Genomic DNA, 26,108 nt, shown 5'->3' on the forward strand with positions numbered 1-26,108 from the left:
CAGCTATAGGGGAAAAATCACTCAGTTATAGTGTTAATTCCTGTGTTATATAGCGCTCTGGTGTGTGCTGACATACTCTCCCTCTGTCTCCCCAAAGGGCTTTTGTGGGGTCCTGTCCTCAGTCAGAGCATTCCCTGTGTGTGTGCGGTGTGTCGGTACGGCTGTGTCGACATGTTTGATGAGGAGGCTTATGTGGAGGCGGAGCAGGTGCAGGCGGAGCAGGTGGGCAGAAAGGACGCGCCTTTAACCCGCTTGCCCTTATGGGGCCGAAAGGACTGTACCTGATAATACGGTGCTTTCTTTTGCTGTGAGGGGACATGGGGCAAAAATGCTGATTTTCCAGCTGTCACTGTGGAAACTAGGTTCGAGAGACCATCCCCAAACAACTCCTCACCCTTGTAAGGCAAAACTTCCATGTGCCTTTTAGAATCTGCATCCCCTGTCCACTGCAGAGTCCATAAACCCCTCCTGCCAGAAATGGACAGTGCATTTATTCTAGATGCCAGCCGGCAAATATCCCTCTGTGCATCTCTCATGTATAAGACAACGTCTTTTATATGCTCTATGGTTAGCAATATAGCGTCCCTGTCTAAGGTATCAATATTTTCTGACAGGGAGTCTGACCACGCAGCTGCAGCACTGCACATCCATGCTGAAGCAATAGCTGGTCGCAGTATAATGCCTGAGTGTGTATAAACAGACTTCAGGAAAGCCTCCTGCTTTCTATCAGCAGGTTCCTTGAGGGCGCCCGTGTCCGGAGACGGCAGTGCCACCTTCTTTGATAGACGTGTGGGCGCTTTATCCACCTTAGGGGGCGTCTCCCAGCGTAACCTGTCCTCTGGCGGGAAAAGGTACGCCATTAGTAGCTTTTTAGAAATTACCAATTTCTTATCGGGGGAAGCCCACGCTTCTTCACACACTTCATTTAATTCATCAGATGGGGGGAAAACCACTAGTAGTTTTTTCTCCCCAAACATTATACCCTTTTTTGTGGTACCTGGGGTAACATCAGAAATGTGCAAGACATTTTTCATTGCCGCAATCATATAGCGGGTGGCTCTATTGGAATGTACAGTAGTCTCCTCGTCGTCGACACTGGAGACGGTATCCGGGTCGACGTCTGTGTCTGCCATCTGAGGTAGCGGCCATTTAGGGCCCCTGATGGCTTTGGAGACGCCTGGGCAGGCACAAGCTGAGAAGCCGGCTGTCCCACATCTGTTATGTCGTCAAACCTTTTATGTAAAGAGTGAAAAAAGTGGAAAAAGAGGGATGGCGCTGAGAGTGGTTTGCTAATACTTATCTGAATATCGGGATATCCTGATATTGTGGGTGGTCTTCCTTCTCCTTCTGTTTTCTTTGGAGGTAATCTTCCAAAGAATTTCGGATGGTATATGTGAATAGAAAAATTGGGATAACTAGGTTATGTTCTAATTCCAATTTGTTCTATGTAAATTATGCAATATAAAATTTATTGCCGGATATACCTAGCTTACACAATAATTGGTAAGACTCAGCACATAATGATTTCTTTAAATGATGATTGGAGCTAGAAGATCTCTCAAACATGCGCACTTTTTTTAGAGTGAGTGCGTACCTCCACTTACACTATAACGATAGCTGGTAAACTTATAAAGGTATCTTTGTTTCCTTTCAAATTCGTATCAGGGTTTGATCTTAATTTCAAATGATGTTACAAATGCATAGACATCTTCTAAGCGTACCTAACTTACACTCGTTAGGTGCAATGTCCTCCTATAAAGGTATCTTTCTAAGTGTAGGAAGTCGTACCAGTACTCACGGTGTTGGTGTGTGTTACATTCGCATCAAGGTATCTTTGTTCTTCATGAAGATAGAGACTTATATATTTATGGTAAATTTAAAAAAATACATAATTTATTTTCTTTTTACAAAAAAGACAATGATAAGATCCAAAAATGTTAAAAAATATATATATATTGGCTGCCGGAGGGCACCGCCCGTATTATGGATTTAGGAAGACCAGCCAAATCTGTGCATAGGAACCGGTAACTATGAAATTGAGATGGAGAAAAAATGGTCGTACCTTTAATCCAAACAGCGGGCGGTGTGGTGTCCAGCAGGCAATAGTCCTCAGCCGACGCGTTTCGAGTATGCTACTCTTTTTCAAGGCTTTTTCTCCATCTCAATTTCATATTTTTTAACATTTTTGGATCTTATCATTGTCTTTTTTGTAAAAAGAAAATAAATTATGTATTTTTTTAAATTTACCATATATATATATATGTCTCTATCTTCATGAAGAACAAAGATACCTTGATGCGAATGTAACACACACCAACACCGTGAGTACTGGTACGACTTCCTACACTTATAAAGATACCTTTATAGGAGGACATTGCACCTAACGAGTGTAAGTTAGGTACGCTTAGAAGATGTCTATGCATTTGTAACATCATTTGAAATTAAGATCAAACCCTGATACGAATTTGAAAGGAAACAAAGATACCTTTATAAGTTTACCAGCTATCGTTATAGTGTAAGTGGAGGTACGCACTCACTCTAAAAAAAGTGCGCATGTTTGAGAGATCTTCTAGCTCCAATCATCATTTAAAGAAATCATTATGTGCTGAGTCTTACCAATTATTGTGTAAGCTAGGTATATCCGGCAATAAATTTTATATTGCATAATTTACATAGAACAAATTGGAACTAGAACATAACCTAGTTATCCCAATTTTTCTATTCACATATACCATCCGAAATTCTTTGGAAGATTACCTCCAAAGAAAACAGAAGGAGAAGGAAGACCACCCACAATATCAGGATATCCCGATATTCAGATAAGTATTAGCAAACCACTCTCAGCGCCATCCCTCTTTTTCCACTTTTTTCACTGTCTACATATTTCATTTTGGATCTATTGGGATAGATCCGGGATAAAAGTAGGAGGCAGCAGAGACCATTTGGAGCGCCAAGAGATTCCCCAAACAATCATCCAAAAACTTTTATGTAAAGAGTCGACACTATCACGTAATTTCTTCCACATTACCATCCACCATTCAGGTGTCGGCCCCGCAGGGGGTGACATCACATTTATCGGCATCTGCTCCGCCTCCACATAAGCCTCATCAAACATGTCGACACAGCCGTACCGACACACCGCACACACACAGGGAATGCTCTGACTGAGGACAGGACCCCACAAAGCCCTTTGGGGAGACAGAGAGAGAGTATGCCAGCACACACCAGAGCGCTATATAACACAGGGATTAACACTATAACTGAGTGATTTTTCCCAATAGCTGCTTATATATGTAGTATTGCGCCTAATTTTAGTGCCCCCCCTCTCTTTTTTACCCTGTGTAGTCTGGAAACTGCAGGGGAGAGCCTGGGAGCGATCCTTCCAGAGGAGCTGTGAGGGAAAATGGCGCCAGTGTGCTGAGGGAGATAGCCCCGCCCCTTTTCCGAGCTGACTTTTCCGGCTTTTTTCTGTATATCTGACAGGGGTATTTTACACATATATAGTCTCTATGACTATATTATGTGGTCTTTTGCCAGCAAGGTACTTAAATTGCAGCCAAGGGTGCCCCCCCTCCCCCCCAGCGCCCTGCACCCATCAGTGACCGGAGTGTGAGGTGTGCATGGGGAGCAATGTCTGATGTCTTCTGCCGCCGATTTTCCGGACCTCTTCTTGCTTCTGGCTCTGTAAGGGGGACGGCGGTGCGGCTCCGGGACCGGACGACCGAGGCTGGGCCTGTGTTCGATCCCTCTGGAGCTAATGGTGTCCAGTAGCCTAGAAGCCCAAGCTAGCTGCAAGCAGGTAGGTTCGCTTCTTCTCCCCTTAGTCCCTCGTAGCAGTGAGTCTCTTGCCAGCAGATCTCACTGAAAATAAAAACCCTAAAATATACTTTCTTTTCTACAAGCTCAGGAGAGCCCCTAGTGTGTATCCAGCTCAGCCGGGCACAAGATTCTAACTGAGGTCTGGAGGAGGGTCATAGTGGGAGGAGCCAGTGCACACCAGGTAGTCCTAAAGCTTTCTTTAGTTGTGCCCAGTCTCCTGCGGAGCCGCTATTCCCCATGGTCCTTACGGAGTCCCAGCATCCACTTAGGACGTTAGAGAAAATAATAATACCACATATCAGTGTGTGCCGGGGGCTGTTATTCCCCCTCATATATCACTGTACGGTCCCCTCTCCCCTATATAATAATAATACCACATATCAGTGTGTGCCGGGGGCTGTGTTATTCCCCCTCATATATCACTGTACGGTCCCCTCTCCCCTATATAATAATACCACATATCAGTGTGTGCCGGGGGCTGTGTTATTCCCCTCATATATCACTGTACGGTCCCCTCTCCCCTATATAATAATACCACATATCAGTGTGTGCCGGGGGCGGTGTTATTCCCCTCATATATCACTGTACAGTCCCCTCTCCCCTATATAATAATACCACATATCAGTGTGTGCTGGGAGCTGTGTTATTCCCTCTCATATATCACTGTACGGTCCCCTCTCCCCTATATAATAATAATACCACATATCAGTGTGTGCCGGGGGCTGTGTTATTCCCCCTCATATATCAGTGTACGGTCCCCTCTCCCCTATATAATAATAATATCATATAGAATAAGTTACCTCTTGTAGTAATGAGGATCTCCACAATGGCGGCTGAGGACTCCTTAACTCCGCCCCGTATGCTAGAGGATCTGACACCCTATCATGTATTAGAGACTATAGGAAAATGGCCGCCGCACATATGAGGATACTGACAGTAGGTGCAGTTGGTTACTCTAGTGATGACCTGTGTGATGCAGCTGCCGCTATCTACATGACGTCGGGAGTATTTTTTTGCCGCCTGATTGGTTGCTCGGTGCGTCAATCACAGAACTGAACGGGATGGGGCGGTATCTGTAGCCATAGTGAAAGTGGGTGGGAGGAGCCGGTGAGACAGCTGTGAGCTGCGATTGGCTGATGTGGGGTGAGCGGGAGGGGACAGCTTCGGGGTGGGCGTGTCAGTAGGATAATAGGAGGCAGAGCAGCAGGGACAGAGTAACCATGGCTACAGTGAGACGCTGATGAGGCCCCGCCCCTCCCCATAGTAACATTGGCTATCATGTGACTAATGAGGGATATATAATAATCTCCTGACTGTATTAGTAACAGGTAGTAATGTGCTGCTCTGTCCCCAATATGTCCCCCCCGGGCAGTGTCCTGTGTTATTATGTATCAGCTATGGCTTATGCTCATACTTGCCTACCTGACCCTCTCCATGAGGGAGAAAATGCTCTGTTCCTGGACTTTCCTGGTGATGTATGATTGCCATCACCTGTGGTGAAACACCTTTCTTAGCAATTAACTAGCTCACCACAGGTGATGACAATCATACATTACCAGGACAGTCCAGGAACAGAGCATTTTCTCCCTCATGGAGAGGGTCAGGTAGGCAAGTATGCTTATACTGCAGCCTGAGGTTAGGTGCACTGTACCGCAGGTGGAGCAGCCTGTGGTGTCACCTCACTGTACCGCAGGGGAAGAGGTCTGTGGTGTCACCTCACTGTACCGCAGGGGAAGAGGCCTGTGGTGTCACCTCACTGTACCGCAGGGGAAGCAGCCTGTGGTGTCACCTTACTGTACCGCAGGGGGAGTGGCCTGAGGTGTCACCTCATTGTACCGCAGGGGGTGGAGCCTGTGGTGTCACCTTCCTGTACTGCAGGGGGAGCAGCCTGTGGTGCCACCTTCCTGTACTGCAGGGGGAGTTGCCTGTGGTGCCACCTTCCTGTACCAGAGGGGGAGTGGCATGCCTGCGGTGTCACATTACCATACTGCAGGGGGAGCGACCTGTGGTGTCACCTTACTGTATTATACCCCTGACAGACCGCAGAGGAAGATGTGGTCTCATCAGCAGACAACAGAGACATCTCCTGCAGGTAGTCACAGTCACATCAGCAGTTCCTGCAGCTTTCTAGGAGGACATATTGGGGATTGGCAGATGAGTCCTGCTGCACCCACTGAGGGCGGGGAGTCCTCTAGCACTTAGGAATGCATCCAAAGAGACGGCATGGGTGGAGCTTGGGCGGAATCCACCATTTCCTGCGCAGCCGGGGCTATAGATGGGGGGCAATCAGTGAGATGGGTGGTGGCCCAGAAGCTGGTGGGGTAGGCAGTATTTGGAGGTGGGTCATTCACTGAGACTGAGGTAGATGGCCTGCATAGTGTTGGGGTGGGCAATATGTCTCTGTAGCTGCCACTAAGGGAGACCAATGTGATAGGGTCCCTCTCATCTCTAATGAGCAACTGAGGAGACAGAATGTAAGGGTATATAGTAGATATTTTTAGAAACACACTGGAAACTGTGGAGAGCGCTCAGTAATAGTGACCGGTGCTGGAGTATCACAGGAAAACACTGGGAACTGTGGAGAGCGCTCAGTAATAGTGACCGGTAGTGAAGTATCACAGGAACACACTGGAAACTGTGGAGAGCGCTCAGTAATAGTGACTGGTGCTGGAGTATCACAGGAACACACTGGAAACTGTGGAGAGCGCTCAGTAATAGTGACTGGTGCTGGAGTATCACAGGAACACACTGGAAACTGTGGAGAGCGCTCAGTAATAGTGACTGGTGCTGGAGTATCACAGGAACACACTGGGAACTATGGAGAGCGCTCAGTAATAGTGACTGGTGCTGGAGTATCACAGGAAAACACTGGGAACTGTGGAGAGCGCTCAGTAATAGTGACTGGTAGTGAAGTATCACAGGAACACACTGGAAACTGTGGAGAGCGCTCAGTAATAGTGACTGGTGCTGGAGTAACACAGGAGAACACTGGAAACTGTGGAGAGCGCTCAGCAATAGTGACTGGTGCTGGAGTATCACAGGAAAACACTGGGAACTGTGGAGAGCGCTCAGTAATAGTGACCGGTAGTGAAGTATCACAGGAACACACTGGAAAGTGTGGAGAGCGCTCAGTAATAGTGACCGGTAGTGAAGTATCACAGGAACACACTGGGTACTGTGGCGAGCGCTCAGTAATAGTGACTGGTGCGGAAGTATCACAGGAACACACTGGAAACTGTGGAGAGCGCTCAGTAATAGTGACCGGTAGTGAAGTATCACAGGAACACACTGGAAACTGTGGAGAGCGCTCAGTAATAGTGACCGGTAGTGAAGTATCACAGGAACACACTGGAAACTGTGGAGAGCGCTCAGTAATAGTGACTGGTGCTGGAGTATCACAGGAACACACTGGAAACTGTGGAGAGCGCTCAGTAATAGTGACTGGTGCTGGAGTATCACAGGAACACACTGGAAACTGTGGAGAGCGCTCAGTAATAGTGACTGGTGCTAGAGTAACACAGGAACACACTGGAAACTGTGGAGAGCGCTCAGTAATAGTGACTGGTGCTAGAGTATCACAGGAACACACTGGAAACTATGGAGAGCGCTCAGTAATAGTGACTGGTGCTGGAGTATCACAGGAAAACACTGGGAACTGTGGAGAGCGCTCAGTAATAGTGACTGGTAGTGAAGTATCACAGGAACACACTGGAAACTGTGGAGAGCGCTCAGTAATAGTGACTGGTGCTGGAGTAACACAGGAGAACACTGGAAACTATGGAGAGCGCTCAGTAATAGTGACTGGTGCTGGAGTATCACAGGAAAACACTGGGAACTGTGGAGAGCGCTCAGTAATAGTGACTGGTAGTGAAGTATCACAGGAACACACTGGAAACTGTGGAGAGCGCTCAGTAATAGTGACTGGTGCTGGAGTATCACAGGAACACACTGGGAACTATGGAGAGCGCTCAGTAATAGTGACTGGTGCTGGAGTATCACAGGAACACACTGGAAACTGTGGAGAGCGCTCAGTAATAGTGACTGGTGCTGGAGTAACATAGGAACACACTGGAAACTGTGGAGAGCGCTCAGTAATAGTGACTGGTGCTAGAGTATCACAGGAACACACTGGAAACTGTGGAGAGCGCTCAGTAATAGTAACTGGTGCTGGAGTATCACAGGAACACACTGGAAACTGTGGAGAGCGCTCAGTAATAGTGACTGGTGCTGGAGTATCACAGGAACACACTGGGGACTGTGGAGAGCGCTCAGTAATAGTGACTGGTGCTGGAGTATCACAGGAACACACTGGAAACTGTGGATAGCGCTCAGTAATAGTGACTGGTGCTGGAGTATCACAGGAACACACTGGAAACTGTGGAGAGCGCTCAGTAATAGTGACTGGTGCTGGAGTATCACAGGAACACACTGGAAACTGTGGATAGCGCTCAGTAATAGTGACTGGTGCTGGAGTATCACAGGAACACACTGGGTACTGTGGCGAGCGCTCAGTAATAGTGACTGGTGCTGGAGTATCACAGGAACACACTGGAAACTGTGGAGAGCGCTCAGTAATAGTGACTGGTGCGGAAGTATCACAGGAACACACTGGAAACTGTGGAGAGTGCTCAGTAATAGTGGCTGGTGCTGGAGTATCACAGGAACACACTGGAAACTGTGGAGAGCGCTCAGTAATAGTGACTGGTGCTGGAGTAACACAGGAACACACTTGGAACTGTGGAGAACGCTCAGTAATAGTGACTGGTGCTGGAGTATCACAGGAACACACTGGAAACTGTGGAGAGCGCTCAGTAATAGTGACTGGTGCTGGAGTATCACAGGAACACACTGGAAACTGTGGAGAGCGCTCAGTAATAGTGACTGGTGCTGGAGTATCACAGGAACACACTGGAAACTGTGGAGAGCGCTCAGCAATAGTGACTGGTGCTGGAGTATCACAGGAACACACTGGAAACAGTGGAGAGCGCTCAGTAATAGTGACTGGTGCTGGAGTATCACAGGAACACACTGGAAACAGTGGAGAGCGCTCAGTAATAGTGACTGGTGCTGGAGTATCACATGAACACACTGGGTACTGTGGCGAGCGCTCAGTAATAGTGACTGGTGCGGAAGTATCACAGGAACACACTGGAAACTGTGGAGAGTGCTCAGTAATAGTGGCTGGTGCTGGAGTATCACAGGAACACACTGGAATCTGTGGAGAGTGCTCAGTAATAGTGACTGGTGCTGGAGTATCACAGGAACACACTGGAAACTGTGGAGAGCGCTCAGCAATAGTGACTGGTGCTGGAGTATCACAGGAACACACTGGAAACAGTGGAGAGCGCTCAGTAATAGTGACTGGTGCTGGAGTATCACAGGAACACACTGGAAACAGTGGAGAGCGCTCAGTAATAGTGACTGGTGCTGGAGTATCATAGGAACACACTGGAAACTGTGGAGAGCGCTCAGTAACAGTGACTGGTGCTGGAGTAACACAGGAGAACACTGGAAACTGTGGAGAGCGCTCAGCAATAGTGACTGGTGCTGGAGTATCATAGGAACACACTGGAAACTGTGGATAGCGCTCAGTAATAGTGACTGGTGCAGGAGTATCACAGGAACACACTGGGTACTGTGGAGAGTGCTCAGTAATAGTGGCTGGTGCTGGAGTATCACAGGAACACACTGGAAACTGTGGAGAGCGCTCAGTAATAGTGACTGGTGCTGGAGTAACACAGGAACACACTGGGAACTGTGGAGAACGCTCAGTAATAGTGACTGGTGCTGGAGTATCACAGGAACACACTGGAAACTGTGGAGAGCGCTCAGTAATAGTGACTGGTGCTGGAGTATCACAGGAACACACTGGAAACTGTGGAGAGCGCTCAGTAATAGTGACTGGTGCTGGAGTATCACAGGAACACACTGGAAACTGTGGAGAGCGCTCAGCAATAGTGACTGGTGCTGGAGTATCACAGGAACACACTGGAAACAGTGGAGAGCGCTCAGTAATAGTGACTGGTGCTGGAGTATCACAGGAACACACTGGAAACAGTGGAGAGCGCTCAGTAATAGTGACTGGTGCTGGAGTATCACATGAACACACTGGGTACTGTGGCGAGCGCTCAGTAATAGTGACTGGTGCGGAAGTATCACAGGAACACACTGGAAACTGTGGAGAGTGCTCAGCAATAGTGGCTGGTGCTGGAGTATCACAGGAGCACACTGGAAACTGTGGAGAGCGCTCAGTAATAGTGACTGGTGCTGGAGTATCACAGGAACACACTGGAAACTGTGGAGAGCGCTCAGTAATAGTGACTGGTGCTGGAGTATCACAGGAACACACTGGAAACTGTGGAGAGCGCTCAGCAATAGTGACTGGTGCTGGAGTATCACAGGAACACACTGGAAACAGTGGAGAGCGCTCAGTAATAGTGACTGGTGCTGGAGTATCACAGGAACACACTGGAAACAGTGGAGAGCGCTCAGTAATAGTGACTGGTGCTGGAGTATCATAGGAACACACTGGAAACTGTGGAGAGCGCTCAGTAACAGTGACTGGTGCTGGAGTAACACAGGAGAACACTGGAAACTGTGGAGAGCGCTCAGCAATAGTGACTGGTGCTGGAGTATCATAGGAACACACTGGAAACTGTGGAGAGCGCTCAGTAATAGTGACTGGTGCTAGAGTAACACAGGAACACACTGGAAACTGTGGAGAGCGCTCAGTAATAGTGACTGGTGCTAGAGTAACACAGGAACACACTGGAAACTGTGGAGAGCGCTCAGTAATAGTGACTGGTGCTGGAGTATCACAGGAACACACTGGAAACTGTGGAGAGCGCTCAGCAATAGTGACTGGTGCTGGAGTATCACAGGAACACACTGGAAACTGTGGAGAGCGCTCAGTAATAGTGACTGGTGCTGGAGTATCACAGGAACACACTGGAAACTGTGGAGAGCGCTCAGTAATAGTGACTGGTGCTGGAGTATCACAGGAACACACTGGAAACTGGAGAGCGCTCAGCAATAGTGACTGGTGCTGGAGTATCACAGGAACACACTGGAAACAGTGGAGAGCGCTCAGTAATAGTGACTGGTGCTGGAGTATCATAGGAACACACTGGAAACTGTGGAGAGCGCTCAGTAACAGTGACTGGTGCTGGAGTAACACAGGAGAACACTGGAAACTGTGGAGAGCGCTCAGCAATAGTGACTGGTGCTGGAGTATCACAGGAACACACTGGAAACTGTGGAGAGCGCTCAGTAATAGTGACTGGTGCTGGAGTATCACAGGAACACACTGGAAACTGTGGAGAGCGCTCAGTAATAGTGACTGGTGCTGGAGTATCACAGGAACACACTGGAAACTGTGGAGAGCGCTCAGTAATAGTGACTGGTGCTGGAGTATCACAGGAACACACTGGAAACTGTGGAGAGCGCTCAGTAATAGTGACTGGTGCTGGAGTATCACAGGAACACACTGGAAACTGTGGAGAGCGCTCAGTAATAGTGACTGGTGCTGGAGTATCACAGGAACACACTGGAAACTGTGGAGAGCGCTCAGTAATAGTGACTGGTGCTGGAGTATCACAGGAACACACTGGAAACTGTGGAGAGCGCTCAGTAATAGTGACTGGTGCTGGAGTATCACAGGAACACACTGGAAACTGTGGAGAGCGCTCAGTAATAGTGACTGGTGCTGGAGTATCACAGGAACACACTGGAAACTGTGGAGAGCGCTCAGTAATAGTGACTGGTGCTGGAGTATCACAGGAACACACTGGAAACTGTGGAGAGCGCTCAGTAATAGTGACTGGTGCTGGAGTATCACAGGAACACACTGGAAACTGTGGAGAGCGCTCAGTAATAGTGACTGGTGCTGGAGTATCATAGGAACACACTGGAAACTGTGGAGAGCGCTCAGTAATAGTGACTGGTGCAGGAGTATCACAGGAACACACTGGAAACTGTGGATAGCGCTCAGTAATAGTGACTGGTGCTGGAGTATCACAGGAACACACTGGGTACTGTGGCGAGCGCTCAGTAATAGTGACTGGTGCTGGAGTATCACAGGAACACACTGGAAACTGTGGAGAGCGCTCAGTAATAGTGACTGGTGCGGAAGTATCACAGGAACACACTGGAAACTGTGGAGAGTGCTCAGTAATAGTGGCTGGTGCTGGAGTATCACAGGAACACACTGGAAACTGTGGAGAGCGCTCAGCAATAGTGACTGGTGCTGGAGTATCACAGGAACACACTGGAAACAGTGGAGAGCGCTCAGTAATAGTGACTGGTGCTGGAGTATCACAGGAACACACTGGAAACAGTGGAGAGCGCTCAGTAATAGTGACTGGTGCTGGAGTATCACATGAACACACTGGGTACTGTGGCGAGCGCTCAGTAATAGTGACTGGTGCGGAAGTATCACAGGAACACACTGGAAACTGTGGAGAGTGCTCAGTAATAGTGGCTGGTGCTGGAGTATCACAGGAACACACTGGAATCTGTGGAGAGTGCTCAGTAATAGTGACTGGTGCTGGAGTATCACAGGAACACACTGGAAACTGTGGAGAGCGCTCAGCAATAGTGACTGGTGCTGGAGTATCACAGGAACACACTGGAAACAGTGGAGAGCGCTCAGTAATAGTGACTGGTGCTGGAGTATCACAGGAACACACTGGAAACAGTGGAGAGCGCTCAGTAATAGTGACTGGTGCTGGAGTATCATAGGAACACACTGGAAACTGTGGAGAGCGCTCAGTAACAGTGACTGGTGCTGGAGTAACACAGGAGAACACTGGAAACTGTGGAGAGCGCTCAGCAATAGTGACTGGTGCTGGAGTATCATAGGAACACACTGGAAACTGTGGATAGCGCTCAGTAATAGTGACTGGTGCAGGAGTATCACAGGAACACACTGGGTACTGTGGAGAGTGCTCAGTAATAGTGGCTGGTGCTGGAGTATCACAGGAACACACTGGAAACTGTGGAGAGCGCTCAGTAATAGTGACTGGTGCTGGAGTAACACAGGAACACACTGGGAACTGTGGAGAACGCTCAGTAATAGTGACTGGTGCTGGAGTATCACAGGAACACACTGGAAACTGTGGAGAGCGCTCAGTAATAGTGACTGGTGCTGGAGTATCACAGGAACACACTGGAAACTGTGGAGAGCGCTCAGTAATAGTGACTGGTGCTGGAGTATCACAGGAACACACTGGAAACTGTGGAGAGCGCTCAGCAATAGTGACTGGTGCTGGAGTATCACAGGAACACACTGGAAACAGTGGAGAGCGCTCAGTAATAGTGACTGGTGCTGGAGTATCACAGGAACACACTGGAAACAGTGGAGAGCGCTCAGTAATAGTGACTGGTGCTGGAGTATCACATGAACACACTGGGTACTGTGGCGAGCGCTCAGTAATAGTGACTGGTGCGGAAGTATCACAGGAACACACTGGAAACTGTGGAGAGTGCTCAGCAATAGTGGCTGGTGCTGGAGTATCACAGGAGCACACTGGAAACTGTGGAGAGCGCTCAGTAATAGTGACTGGTGCTGGAGTATCACAGGAACACACTGGAAACTGTGGAGAGCGCTCAGTAATAGTGACTGGTGCTGGAGTATCACAGGAACACACTGGAAACTGTGGAGAGCGCTCAGCAATAGTGACTGGTGCTGGAGTATCACAGGAACACACTGGAAACAGTGGAGAGCGCTCAGTAATAGTGACTGGTGCTGGAGTATCACAGGAACACACTGGAAACAGTGGAGAGCGCTCAGTAATAGTGACTGGTGCTGGAGTATCATAGGAACACACTGGAAACTGTGGAGAGCGCTCAGTAACAGTGACTGGTGCTGGAGTAACACAGGAGAACACTGGAAACTGTGGAGAGCGCTCAGCAATAGTGACTGGTGCTGGAGTATCATAGGAACACACTGGAAACTGTGGAGAGCGCTCAGTAATAGTGACTGGTGCTAGAGTAACACAGGAACACACTGGAAACTGTGGAGAGCGCTCAGTAATAGTGACTGGTGCTAGAGTAACACAGGAACACACTGGAAACTGTGGAGAGCGCTCAGTAATAGTGACTGGTGCTGGAGTATCACAGGAACACACTGGAAACTGTGGAGAGCGCTCAGCAATAGTGACTGGTGCTGGAGTATCACAGGAACACACTGGAAACTGTGGAGAGCGCTCAGTAATAGTGACTGGTGCTGGAGTATCACAGGAACACACTGGAAACTGTGGAGAGCGCTCAGTAATAGTGACTGGTGCTGGAGTATCACAGGAACACACTGGAAACTGGAGAGCGCTCAGCAATAGTGACTGGTGCTGGAGTATCACAGGAACACACTGGAAACAGTGGAGAGCGCTCAGTAATAGTGACTGGTGCTGGAGTATCATAGGAACACACTGGAAACTGTGGAGAGCGCTCAGTAACAGTGACTGGTGCTGGAGTAACACAGGAGAACACTGGAAACTGTGGAGAGCGCTCAGCAATAGTGACTGGTGCTGGAGTATCACAGGAACACACTGGAAACTGTGGAGAGCGCTCAGTAATAGTGACTGGTGCTGGAGTATCACAGGAACACACTGGAAACTGTGGAGAGCGCTCAGTAATAGTGACTGGTGCTGGAGTATCACAGGAACACACTGGAAACTGTGGAGAGCGCTCAGTAATAGTGACTGGTGCTGGAGTATCACAGGAACACACTGGAAACTGTGGAGAGCGCTCAGTAATAGTGACTGGTGCTGGAGTATCACAGGAACACACTGGAAACTGTGGAGAGCGCTCAGTAATAGTGACTGGTGCTGGAGTATCACAGGAACACACTGGAAACTGTGGAGAGCGCTCAGTAATAGTGACTGGTGCTGGAGTATCACAGGAACACACTGGAAACTGTGGAGAGCGCTCAGTAATAGTGACTGGTGCTGGAGTATCACAGGAACACACTGGAAACTGTGGAGAGCGCTCAGTAATAGTGACTGGTGCTGGAGTATCACAGGAACACACTGGAAACTGTGGAGAGCGCTCAGTAATAGTGACTGGTGCTGGAGTATCACAGGAACACACTGGAAACTGTGGAGAGCGCTCAGTAATAGTGACTGGTGCTGGAGTATCACAGGAACACACTGGAAACTGTGGAGAGCGCTCAGTAATAGTGACTGGTGCTGGAGTATCATAGGAACACACTGGAAACTGTGGAGAGCGCTCAGTAATAGTGACTGGTGCAGGAGTATCACAGGAACACACTGGAAACTGTGGAGAGCGCTCAGTAATAGTGACTGGTGCTGGAGTATCATAGGAACACACTGGAAACAATAATGGCACATTAAACACACTGGATGGAGAAGACAAAGAACCTCATTCTGACCTGATCGCACGCAGCAACTTTTTGCTGCCCGTGCGATCAGGTAGACGCCGCCTATGGGGGAGTGGATTTTTGCATAGCAAGAAAAAGGAGCCGGCTGCGCTAGATTTCAGAAAAATGTAAATGACAGTGGAGAGAGCCAATATGTCAATGTTAAAAAGCAACCAAATTTATTAAAACATTATGAATAATAAATAAATAAAACAACAAAAATTTGCATGAATAGTTTCACGGTCCGGTATCTCAGTGTCAGCAACGTGTGGACTTGTACAGAGTTGCAGCTGCAATGTATAATACTGAAGTCCGTAATCCGTAACAGGATTTGGGTACCGTTCGTAATGCTCAATAATGATGATAAGCAAAAGTGCAATGTGTGGAATTCCAATAATGAGTCACGTAAAAGGGCCAGTGAGTCCATCAAGTGTAAATAATTACCTCTCCAGTGGGTTGGTCCATCTACCGGGCGTCCCCGGACAGGAATCCTGCGTTACCCACACAAAGCAATGCAGCGGAGAGGAGAAGGACTGCTGTTTGGAAATCAGCTGGCTTGAGCAACGTGAGTAGCAGCGGCTGTTTGAAAGTCTAGAAGCCGTCCGGAATAGGTCGTCTGAAGGTGCTGAGCTGGTATCACATGTGAGACACCTGAGCAGGTGTATAGGAGGCGGGTCCTAACGCGTTTCGTCACGCTCCACGTGACTTTTTCAAGGCTGTGATCGCTTTTGCTGCCGAGCTATGCAAAAACATTTTGTGCAGTTTGTGAGTAGCTCTGGACTTACCACCTGCGATGACGACAGCCTGTCTGGTCCTGGAATTGACGTCAGACACCCGCCCTGCAAACGCCTGCGTTCGGCTCACCACTCCCCGCAAACGGTCAGTTGACGCCCGGATCCACCTCCTGCCTGTCAATCTTCTTGTGGTCACTGATGCGACCGCTTTCTTCATAGGAAGAAAAAGTGCAGCATGCGATCGGGTCAGAATGACCCCCAAAGCTATCAAGCAGTTTACATCAGAAGTTGTTCTGGTAAAGGACTATCGCCAGAGAGAGAATATAGGGTGCCCTGGCTGACGATAGGTCACAGGTGTCATGTACATGGAATTAGCGCAGAGACTGGTAGAGAAGCTGTGACATGGGATACAAACAAAATGGCTGCTGCACATTTTTGCTCATCTGTTTACTTTTAATGTTTATATTCGAAATTGTGCTTTTTTATTACTTTTTAATTTAGCTATGCTGTGGGATAACATATGAGGAAACATTTGCTAGTTTTAACTTAAATTATTTAGCAGATCTTGCTGCAATTATTTTAAGCCAACCTTTCAGCCATCTTGTACTATTGTAGGAATGTGCTTTAGTGTCACACTTTGACTAGCTGTGTCTAAGTATGTGGCCCTGTCTGCTTTTAGTAAGGAACCTTGGACATTTAGGTTATCCGAGGTCTTTATAAATGTCAATGCCAGTTGTTGTAATACTTTGCCAATAACCATATGTGAGGCAATGCTGCCCCCTGTTGCTAATAATAAATAGAGCAAGTACAAGAGGGCATTCTCCTGTTTATCCAATTATTTTACTTATTTTGTTTTTTTTCAACTTTATAATGCAAGTACCATCCGGTCTGTGTTAAGAGCCCTATAATTGTTTGTGAAATGCGGAGCCTTAATTCCCAAAGCAGAAAGTGCTGGGACGGTGTAAGGGCCAAGGCGCCTGGATGAAATGTGTTGTCAGGGTTAAGTTATCAAATTATTTTAATCATTTAATTTAAACTGTATGTGTATTTTTACTCATATCACTTTACTGCTGTCGTCCTGAAGCTTTTGTTTCAACAGGAAAGAACAGCGGATAGCTGGTTGCAGGCAGTGCCTATGTCCTGGAGCTTCAAGGTCCACATGTGGAAAATAGTCTGTGACATTAGTACTGCATGGGACATACGCTGAGATATGTACACCATAAAGCGAAAGCATTGGGTACAGTAACGGGGCCTGCCAGTCCCGTGTGTGACGGGATGTGTTCATGGTAGTTTGGAATGCCGGCAGCCATGTGACCTACACCACTCAGGAGACTGGCACAGGAACACTGACAGCCTGAGGGATAGGGCCCAGGGGGGTTAGGGTTAGGCACTAGGGTGGATTAGCAATAGTCGACACCCCCAGAGGGATATCCATAGTCACCAGCCCCAGAGTGTTAGGGTAGGGGAGAGGGATAAAATACTTAGCCCCTCCAGTGTCATGTTGCCACTGTTGCGTCAGGTCATGTGACCGGCAGCATTCCTACTGCCGGGATGTCATAATGAACCCTGTGTGACAACATCATAAAAATTGCATTTGCTCTGCGGCCCACAATTCTGCGGCACCATAAAAGGACCCAGTGAGACAGTAAGAAATAGCAGTAAATATATAAACCTTGTCACACCTTTACAGTGTACAGATGTGTCCACATACACCTGTCCTCAAATTCCACCCAATAGCCCTTTTTATGGCTACACAGACTTTGCTACTCAGCCGCACCAATACACTGATGCTATGTACCTAGTACATTATAAGTAGAGATGTGCGCCGGACCCGATGATTTGGATTCGTCGGCGGGATTTGTTTTGCCAAACAGCTGTGACAGGCTTTGGATTTGTATTTTTTTCAAAAATTGTCAAAAAAAACTCCCAAACCAGATAATTTTTGCGTTATTTTTTTTGTCCCTAGAGTATTATTAACCTCAATAACACTAATTTCCAGTCATTTGCATACAATTTTGACCAACTTATAGCTTACAATGTTGTTTTCATCCACTTCAGGTCAAAGTCTGCAGCGAGCTGGCTGGTTACTTACTACTAGGCGACAGAGCAGCGGCAGAAACAGACGACAGTTTGTAGCATATCTATGAAACACTGCCACACAGCAGCGGGAAAAATGAACGGTGGTGCTAGATGGAACTGTCCTTGGGCACTCCCACCCACCCCTATGTTGGATATTAAACAGGACATGTACACTTTAACAAACCAATCATTTCAGTGACAAGGACTGCCACACTTGTGGCTGAAGTGATTGGTTTGTTTGGGCCCCCCAAAAAGCTACCAATTGCCTTAAAGTAACAGCTCCACAGTGTCTAAAAGACTTCATCGCCACTGCCATCCTGATCCTCATCAGTGTGTACATCCTCCCAGCCATTACAGCGGTCTCTGTATCTCAGTGTAATTGCTGGGAAAGGTCCTCCAAGTGGAATTTCCAATTCATTTTGATGAACATCTTTTCCACATTTTGAGGAAGTAGCACTTGCAAGGTTTCCAGCTGTGATGAAAACTCTCTCCAAGTACACATTGGAGGGTGGGCAGCTTAAGTAATACAAAGCCACTTTGTACAAGGGCCTCCATTTTGACTTTTTTTTCCCCAGTACATGAAGGAACTCTGTGACATGCCTACTTTTACGGTGTTGTGAAAGTAATCCTCCTGAGGGATTTGTGAAATTTCATGAATCGGAATGCAGTTTGTTTTGCTGCCTTAGTGGTTTTCAGGTTTTTACACCTCTAAAGTTTGAGTAACAAGGTCTTTCATTGTCACGAGAGGCAGAAGATGCCTCACTAACAGCCGTGAATCTTTCCTTGCCACTGCGTGATGTGAATGGCATGTTGGCAATTTTACTTTTTTTTCCGGCAGGAACAAACTATCTTTTTCTGCTGGAGGTCTTTATATCTTTACCAGCCCTTGAGAATCAGCGTTAGTACGAGATGACATTAAATCGGCATCATGGCTGGTGGCAGCAGCTGGAGCGTTGGTATTTAGTTCTGTAAACTGATTGTTATCCATTTTTTCAATTCACAGATCACAATTCACAAATAGGGTGCAGTGCACACAACAAACAATGTAAAGAGCAAAGAATTGGTTTTTTTTGGCGATGCAGCTTGTACCACACTGCGAGGAGTCAGACCGCTTTCACACACGGTACTATATAACTATGGTGTACTGGGGTGCAGTGCACACAGCAAACTATTTTATTTTAGGGGGGACGCAGCCTGTCCTACACTGCGAGGAGTCAGACCGCTTTCACACACGGTACTGTACAACTATGGTGTACTGGGGTGCAGTGCACACAGCAAACTATTTTATTTTGGGGGGGACGCAGCCTGTCCCACACTGCGAGGAGTCAGACCGCTTTCACACACGGTACTATACAACTATGGTGTACTGGGGTGCAGTGCACACAGCAAACTATTTTATTTTGGGGGGGATGCACCTTGTTCCACACTGCGTGGAGTCAGACCGCTTTCACACACGGTACTATACAACTATGGTGTACTGGGGTGCAGTGCACACAACAAACAATGTAAGCCGCAAACAATTTATTTATTTTTTTGGGACACAGCTGGTCCCACACTGCGAGGAGTCAGACCGCTATCAGACACGCACTGTGAATGCAGAGGGTGGGGCCTACGTAGTCACTGCAGTACCACTGTGATGGACTTAGGACACAGTGACAGCACCACAGCCCCTTTGATAGACAGTGACAGCACCAAAAACCCCTACTAGGTGTGCTGAACAGAATGACTAACAGCCCCTCAGATGTACACTACTAACTGACTGACACAGCCGCCCCTTATGTACACTACTACACTGACACAGCCCTGGCCGTTATACCACTGACTGGCAGACCCACAGACAGCCCCTGATGGACACTCTGACAGCACAGCCCCTGATGGACACTCTGACAGCACCACAGCACAGCCCCTGATGGACACTCTGACTGACAGCACAGCCCCTGATGGACACTCTGACTGACAGCACAGCCCCTGATGGACACTCTGACAGCACAGCCCCTGATGGACACTCTGACAGCACCACAGCACAGCCCCTGATGGACACTCTGACTGACAGCACAGCCCCTGATGGACACTCTGACTGACAGCCCCACAGCCCAGCCCTGATGGACACTGACAGCCCCACAGCACAGCCCCTGATGGACACTGACAGCCCCACAGCACAGCCCCTGATGGACTCTGACAGCCTGCCCTTATCAAAGACTGACAGCACTCAACAGAGCTCCTCGCAGCATGGATGCATGCAGGGAAATGGCGCCGAGCCACGAGCCTTTATAGACTCGAAGTCTCGCAAGAATCCGACGCGGGATGAAGACATTCAGCCTCTTCAGCGATCCCGAGCCTGGAGGAAACTACGTGGGCCGGGCTCGCGAATGGCTCCACAGGCTATGTTCGGAGCCGTTCCATTTCCTGGGAATCCGAACCGCTCATCTCTAATTATAAGTGAACTCAGATGCAAAAGTGAGGAAAAAGGAGCAAAATGAAGGAACAAGTATCCGGAATAATGAGCAAGGCTGAGGAAAAGTACACAGGGCAGATCTGATACCAGTAACCCGCTCCGCTCTGTACATTATTGTCAATCTGAGACCTTATACTAATTCCTTTAGACCAGTGGTTCCCAAACATTTTTGAATCAGGGCTCCCTAGAGTATCACAATTTTTCCACAGCACCCCTAGGCCAAAAGTTTCCTATTGAGCATTTTAGAAAACGATAAGTAATTTATGTTTATGTGTCATCCTTAGTTTCTTCAGTGTGGTGCGGGACAATATGTGCTTCTGTTTGTCCTCCTATTTTATAATTGGCAGCCACAAGCACTGGTTTTGTCTATTACTTTGACCAAAAATAGTTTGAATTGATCCTGGACCACCAATCCAAGGCACCCCTGCTAGTGTCCTGAGGCACCCCAGGGTGTCTAGGCACAGTTTGGGAACCACTGCTTTAGACAATAAACAAAGTACAGTAGTTGTGAATGGAGGGTCTGATTCAGATATGGAAGCAAAGCAAAAAAGCAAGCAACTGGACAGAGCCATGCTGCACTGCAGGCAGGGCATGTGTAACATGTGCAGAGAGACTATGATGTGGGTGGGGTGTGTCCAAACTGAAATCTAAATTGCAGTGTCAAAATAAATCTGTCTAACATTTGTGGGATACATGCAAATGCAGCCAGTATTTACCCTTCACAGAAATTTTTTTTAACTGTATTTGCTCCACTTGTATGGTAACATGGTTTGATCCAGACACAAAGTTACTTGCTTTTTTTTGCTTTACTTTCAAATAATATTAAGGCCCAAAAGGTACAAGAATGATGTAGCAGCAGCACAATAAAGGAGAAAGTACGCAGCACGGGAATTACACCAGGCCACTCGTGCCGCCAGGCAGAGAAGGGATAGCTGTGTGAGGACACGTCTGTATGAGGAAACATGAACATAATGGTGTTGAGGTTCCCACATTATTTCTCCAGGCCATTGCCAAGGCCATATATTACTGAGGACCCCATATAACAATGTGTTCATGGAAAACAATTCACTTCAAAACCATAAGTAAATGCAGCAGGTTCTTATTTATTTAGTGCAGACGTGAGACGTCAACTTACACCTGAGGAAACGCTGTTCACACAGAAAGTGATAGAACAAAACATTATTTACAGATTATGCTACAAACTGCCTTGAAACATACACTGTATAAAATAGGATTTTAATTACCTACCGGTAAATCCTTTTCTCTTAGTCCATAAGGGATATTGGGGAGACTTAGTATGATGGGGTATAGACGGGGTCCAAAGGAGCCGGTGCACTTTAAATTTCTTCACTGGGTGTGCTGGCTCCTCCCCTCTATGCCCCTCCCACAGGCAGTTATAGGTAAAATAGTGCCCGAAGGTGAAAGGACATATATGAGAGAAGGAACAAGATAACATAAAAGGTGGTGAGATTCACATACCAGCACACCGCTAACATACAACAACCAGCAACAGCTGGTAACAACAAACAGCAAAAGCTGAACAGGTAACCACACAACAAGAACCTGCAGAAAAGTCACCGCACAGAGGCGGGCGTCCAATATCCCTTATGGACTACGAGAAAAGGATTTACCGGTAGGTAATTAAAATCCTATTTTCTCTAGCATCCATAAGGAATATTGGGGAGACTTAGGGGGTCATTCCGACCCGTTCGCACGCAGCGGTTCTTCGCTGCCATGCGAACAGGTCTGTAAAGCGCACGCGCTTCATTGCCCGGCGACAGAAGACGCCGGGTAACGACGCTGACAGAGAAGAAAGCGGTCGCAGAGGCGACCGCAAGAAGATGGACAGCAAGAGGGCGTTCCGGGGTGTCAACTTAACGTTTGCTGCCGTTTTCGGGGAGTGGTAAGAAAAACGCAGGCATGTTCAGACGAACGGAGGGAGGAGAAGCCGGGCCCATCATCACTGGATCCGCTGCACAGGGTAAGTATGTCCAGGGCTGGTCTAGTTTTGTGTGAAACTTTTTTAGCATAGCAGGGCATCACAAGTGATCGCAGCCCTGCTATGCTAAAATACACTCCCCCATAGGCGCAGATTAGTTGATCGCACCAGCGCAAAAAGTTGCTTGGTGCGGTCAACTCAGAATGAGGGCCTTAGTACGATGGGGACGTCCCAAAGCTTCCAGAACGGGCGGGAATGTGCGGAGACTGATGCAGCACCGCCTTCCCAAACTGGGTATCCTCTTTGGCTGGAGTATCAAACCTGTAGAACTGCACAAAGGTGTTCCTCCCCGACCAGGTAGCAGCTCGGCATAGTTGCAAGGCTAAGACTTCACAGGCAGCCGCTCAGGAAGAGCCCACTGATCTTGTAGAGTGGGCTTTTAGAAACTTAGGAACAGGTAAGGCTGCCGACACATAGGCCTGTTGGATGGTAAGACTAAGCCAACGAGCAATGGACTGTTTCAAAGCAGGACAACCGTTTTTCTGAGCATCATAGAGCACGAACAAAGAATCCGTCTTTCTGATCCGAGCTGTTCGCTTGATATAGATCTTCAGGGCTCGCACCGCATCCAATGCCTCCGGAGGAGCAGAAGTGTCAGAACTGGACGGAACCACAATAGGTTGATTCAGAAGAAACACAGAGACAACCTTCGGCAGGAACTGCTGCCTAGTCCTGAGCTCCGCTCTGTCTTCGTAAAAGACCAAAGTATGGACTTTTACACGATAAGGCCCCCAACTCTAAGACACACCTAGCAGAAGCCAGGGCCAGTAACATCACTGTCTTCCACGTGAGATACTTGTCTTCTACCATCATCAGAGGTTCAAACCAGGAGGACTGTAGAAAATTCAACACCACATTCAAATCCCAAGGTGCCGTGGGCAGCACAAACGGAGGTTGTATGTGGAGTACCCCTTGCAAGAAGGTCTGAACTTCTGGCAACACTGCCAATTTTTTCTGGAAGAAAATGGAGAGTGCTGAAATCTGGACCTTAATGGAACCCAGATGCAAGCCCTTATCCACACCAGTCTGCAGGAAACGTATGAAACATCCCAAGTGGAACTCTGTAGGTGGATACGTACGTTCCTCGCACCAAGAGACATATCTTCTCCAGATATGATGATCGTGTTTTGACGTCACAGGTTTCCTGGCCTGAACCATGTTTGCAATAATCTTTTTAGAAAGGCCCTTGTGAGCTAGGATGTTCTGCTCAAACTCCATGCCGTCAAACGAAATCGCCGTCCTTGTTGAAGAAGTTCGCTTCTTAGTGGTAAAGGCCAAGGGTTTTCGACGGACATGTCCAAAATATCCGCGTACCACGCCCTCCGAGGCCAATCCGGGGCAATCAGAAAGGCCCTTGTGAGCTAGGATGTTCTGCTCAACCTCCATGCCGTCAAACGAAGTCGCCGTCCTTGTTGAAGAAGTTCGCTTCTTAGTGGTAAAGGCCAAGGGTTTTCGACGGACATGTCCAAAATATCCGCGTACCACACCCTCCGAGGCCAATCCGGGGCAATCAGAATTGATAAATCAGAAAGAAGGGATTTGATCAAAGGCGACACAAAAAAGAATACTGGAAAATGCACTAAAGGATAGTATAAAAAGTAATAAAATGTACAATACGGTTAAATGTTCACAAGGATATTCTTGGGGAACTCGTTTGGTCCAAATTTCCACAGCACATGTACAAAAGAAACAAAGAAAAAAGTCCAATGTGTAATATTTTCTAAATAGTCTGTTTTCGTGACTTCCAGAAATAGAGCCCTGCTGTGGGTTTATACTTGATAGGAGAAAGGATAGGGTCTCACCACCGATCACAGATTAGGGGAGCGTACCAGAACTCACATAACAGAAGGTGGAACAGTATATATAAAAGGTATCTTTTCTAATGATGTAGGAAATATTCCTATAGGTACAGCGTACCCAACTCACGTGTTGAAGGAGTTCTTTCCGCATATAAGGGTATCTTTAAATATGGATCCAACAAAACTTGAATAAAAAAATGTTTTACTTTATTTTTCCAAAGAATTCAAACAAACAATAGGCAAGAATACCCTAAAGGTCACCGTACAATGTCCTGCCAGGGTTGGGTGGAGTAGAATGGAAAAAACTCCAATGTGAGTGGGGGATTCGGAATACCCACTCTGTCCCAAAACTCAGCGTGACATAACAGATGGTAAGGGTAAAATGGCTTGCTTTAAAATAGATAAAATTAAAACAAAGTAAGACAAAATAGGGACTAAAAGTCTCCACTTTCAGCATGTACCAACGCCGTTTTGACCAACCGGTCTTTTTCAAGGTAAACGGGGCAATCAGAATTGCCTGGACTCCTTGATTTCTGATTCGCTTGAGCACCTTTAGCAGCAACGGAAAAGGAGGAAACAGGTAGACCAGCCGGTAAGGCCAAGGCGACGTCAGTGCGTCCACTGCCCTCGCCTGAGGGCCCCTGGTTCGAGAGCAATACCAGTGAAGCTTCTTGTTGAGATGAGAAGCCATCATGTCTATCTGCGAGCAGCCCCACCGGTGGATGATCTGCTGGAACACCTGATGGTGGAGTCCTCATTCTCCCGGGTGGAGATCGTGACGACTGAGGAAGTCTACTTCCCAGTTGTCTACGCCCGGAATGAAGATTGCCGACATTGCTCTTGCATTTCTTTCCACCCGGAGGAGTATCTGTGACACATCTCACATGCAGGCTCTGCTTTTTGTCCCTCCTTGCCGATTGATGTAAGCCACTGCAGTGGCGTTGTCCGACTGAACCTGGATCGCGTGACCCGTGAGCAGAGGAGAGGCCTGAAGCAGAGCATTGAAGATCGTCAGAAGTTCCAGAATGTTGATCGGAAGGAGGGTTTCGTGGGCTGACCGCCTGCCGTGGAACCGTGCCCCTTGGGTGACAGCATCCCATCCATGCAAACTCGCATCCTTCGTGAGGAGGGTTCAATCCTGAATCCCGAAACTCCGGCCTTCCAGGAGATTGGAGGACTGCAGCCACCGCAGGAGGGAAATCCTGGCATGAGGTGACCGCCGAATCATCCAATGCATCTGTAGATGTGATCCGGAGCACTTGCTCAGGAAATCCAATTGAAATGTTCTGGCATGGAACCTCCCATATTGGATCGCCTTGTAGGAGGCGAGCATCTTCCCTAACAATCTGATGCATAGATGGATGGATACACGAGCAGGTCGGAGGACCATGCGGACCATCTCCTGATGTGTTCTCGCCTTGTCTTCTGGGAGGACCTTCTGGGCCACCGTATCCAGTAACATCCCCCAGAACAGGAGCTGCTGAGTCGGCTCCTGGTGGAACTTCTGAAGATTGAGAATCCACCCATGGCGTGACAGAAGTTGGATAGTGTGGTCGATATGGAACAATAAAAGCTTCCTGGATCTTGCTTTTATCAGAAGATCGTACAGGTAAGGGACAACACTGACCCCCTGGACCCGGAGTTGGAACATCATCTCCGCCATCACCTTCGTGAATACCCTCAGAGCTGTGGACAGACCAAAGGGTAGTGCCTGGAACTGACAGTGATCGTCCAGTAGGACAAACCTCAGATAAGCCTGATGAGGTGGCCAAATTGGAATATGAAGGAAGGCATCCTTGATATCGAGGGAAACCAGGAATTCCTGTTCTTCCAGATCCGCAATCACTGC

The 26,108-nt window shown here is 47.9% G+C and overlaps 1 pseudogene; it reads right to left on the reverse strand.

Moving 5' to 3' along the window:
• Positions 1 to 4,791, reverse strand: part of LOC135057135 (zinc finger protein 420-like) — a 108,740-nt pseudogene extending 103,949 nt beyond the window's left edge.
• Positions 4,792 to 26,108: the final 21,317 nt, after the last annotated feature.

Source organism: Pseudophryne corroboree, chromosome 3 (genome assembly GCF_028390025.1).
Source record: "Pseudophryne corroboree isolate aPseCor3 chromosome 3, aPseCor3.hap2, whole genome shotgun sequence".
In the NCBI taxonomy this organism is placed as follows: domain Eukaryota; kingdom Metazoa; phylum Chordata; class Amphibia; order Anura; family Myobatrachidae; genus Pseudophryne; species Pseudophryne corroboree.